The sequence below is a fragment of the Pteropus alecto genome, unplaced genomic scaffold, assembly GCF_000325575.1.
Source record: "Pteropus alecto unplaced genomic scaffold, ASM32557v1 scaffold37, whole genome shotgun sequence".
NCBI lineage: Eukaryota > Metazoa > Chordata > Mammalia > Chiroptera > Pteropodidae > Pteropus > Pteropus alecto.
The window spans coordinates 155,987-158,415 of record NW_006440605.1 but is presented as its reverse complement, the minus strand read 5'-3'; the positions used below and the strand labels follow the sequence as shown (position 1 = coordinate 158,415).

Below are 2,429 nucleotides of genomic sequence, written 5' to 3'. Positions count from 1 at the left end.
TTTCTCTGTCCTCATATTGCACCTTCATTCCAACGTTTACTTCGTGTCCACCATCTGACTGCAGCAGGTGCCTGGGGGCTCTGGCCCTGCTCAGAAGGGAAGAGGAAGTGGGGCGGTCACACTCGCCCAAGGCAGGCACGGAGGGTGGGAATTACTGGTTCATGTGGAGCAAACGGGCTGGAGGTTTGTGTCTCAGGGACCACCCCCTACCCTGGCCAGGCCTTGTTCCCCAAACTGCAAGTCTGAGGTGAAGCTGAGGAGCTTGGTGGGTGCAGGGACTCTCCTGGGGGATGCAGAGAGGGTTATGGGTCTCAAGAAAGGGGACCAGTCATGCAGTTATTGAAATGGGAGGACACTTCAGGCAGCAGGAACAACCTGTGCAAAGTCCCTGGGGCAGGACGGGTCTGGGGTGTTGGGGACACGTTGAGGAGACCCATGTGGCTGGAGCAGAGTGGCGGGGAGAGAAGGAGGAGGTGAGTGTGGGGAGATGATGGAGGCAGGTTATACAGGGCCTTATGGCTGTGGGGAGGACTTGGGATTTTACCCTGAGGGAGGTGGGAGCCACTGGGGTGGGACATGTATGGGGCTCTGCTGACACCCCATACCCTAGACATGGCCTCCAGCACTATGCACCCATACATCTTTTAAAATAATTTTTTACTGTGCTAAAATTTGCCATTTTAACTATTTTTAAGTGTACAGCTCAGTGGCATTAAGCACATTCACAGTGTTGCACAACCATCCCCCCATCCATTTCCAGAACCTTCTCATCTTCCTAAAATGAAAAACTCTGTCCCCATTAAACACTGACTCCCATCCCACTCTCCCGGCCCCTGGCGCCACCGTCTACATCCTGTCTCTATGGATCTGACTCCTCTAAGACCCTCAGTAAGTGGAATCATATACTCTTTGTCCTTTTGTGTCTGGCTAATTCACTGAGCATAATGTCCTCAAGGTTCTAGCATGTGTCAGAATGTCCTTTTTTTAAGGATAAATAATCTTCCATGAATGAACCACATTGTGTTTATTCATTCACCCTCTGGTACACACTTCTATTTTTTAGCTGTTGTGAATAATGCTGCTATGGACATAGGTGTGCAAATATCTCTTCAAGACCCTGCTTTCAATTCTTTTGGGTACATACCCAGAAGTGGAATTGCCAGATCATATGGTAAATCTATTTGTAATTTTTTGAGGAACCTCCATACTGTTTTCCACAGAGGCTGAACCATTTTACATTCTTACCAGCAGGTTCCAATTTCTCCATATCCTTTTTTATTTTACTTTCTTTCTCTCTCTCTCTCTCTTTTTTTTTTTTTTGACAGTAGCCATCCTCACAGGTGTGAGGTTGGTGTCTCATAGTTTCATTTATTTATTTATTTATTTTATTTTATTTTTTAAGGTGAGGGAACCCTTGATTGACCTCACAAACTGTAAAGACCTTGTCAGCTTACAATTACTTATTTTTTTTACACCTACAGCACCTGGTCTTCCTAGGTGCTCTCCCCTCCAAGTACTAACCAGGCCCGACCCTGCTTAGCTTCCGAGATCAGACAGGATGGGGCTTGTTCAGGGTAGCATGGCTGTAAATGGTGTCTCATAGTTTTGATGCGCATTTCTCTAATGATTAGTGATGTCAAGTATCTTTCCATGTGCCTACTGGCCATTTGTATATCTTTGGAGAAATGTCTATTTAAGTCTTTTGTCCATTTTAAAATCATATTTTGTTGTTGTTGAGTTTTAGTTCTCTATTCTGAGAAATGTCTATTTAAGTCCTTTGTCCATTTTAAAATCATATTTTTTTGTTGTTGAGTTTTAGTTCTCTATTCTGGATGTTAATCCCTTATCAAATATGTGATTTGCATATATTTCTTCTGACTCCGTGGGTTGCCTTTTCACTCTGTGCATAGTGCCTTTTGATGGCACCTCTGTTTTTACAGGTAAAACAGTGGCAGCTGGGTCCAGGTGAGATCTACCCTGGGGATCCAGGGTTACCACCACCACTACCTCTGATTAAGTAGCTGCTGAGCCCAGGCCTACCTGTGGGGCATGTCTTTATAAATCAGGCTGGGATGCGGGCAGTTCCCCTAAAGCAGGGTGTCCCCACCACACACTGTAGACAGTTGGGGCTGGATTAACCCATGTCCTGGACACTGTAGGATGTTGAGCAGCATCCCTGGCCTCTACCTATAAGATGCCAGTAGCACCCTCCCCGTATCGTGACAACCAAATATGTCTCTGCCCTAAAGCCGGAGGGTGAGTGGGAGGCAGCCTGAGGGTGTGGGGGTCAGGCTGTGCAGAGCAGGAGTCAGGAGCCTGGGTGCCACCTCAGGTGAACAAGACTCAGCCTCCCACCTGTAGAATGGGGGACTAGACGTGATGGAAGGACCCAGTGCCCTCACGCATTCATTTGACAAGGATTTATTAGG

At 46.8% G+C, this 2,429-nt stretch overlaps 1 pseudogene; it reads right to left on the bottom strand.

The window, feature by feature from the left end:
• Nucleotides 1–1,472: 1,472 nt before the first annotated feature.
• Nucleotides 1,473–1,591, bottom strand: LOC112484172 (annotated as a pseudogene).
• Nucleotides 1,592–2,429: the final 838 nt, after the last annotated feature.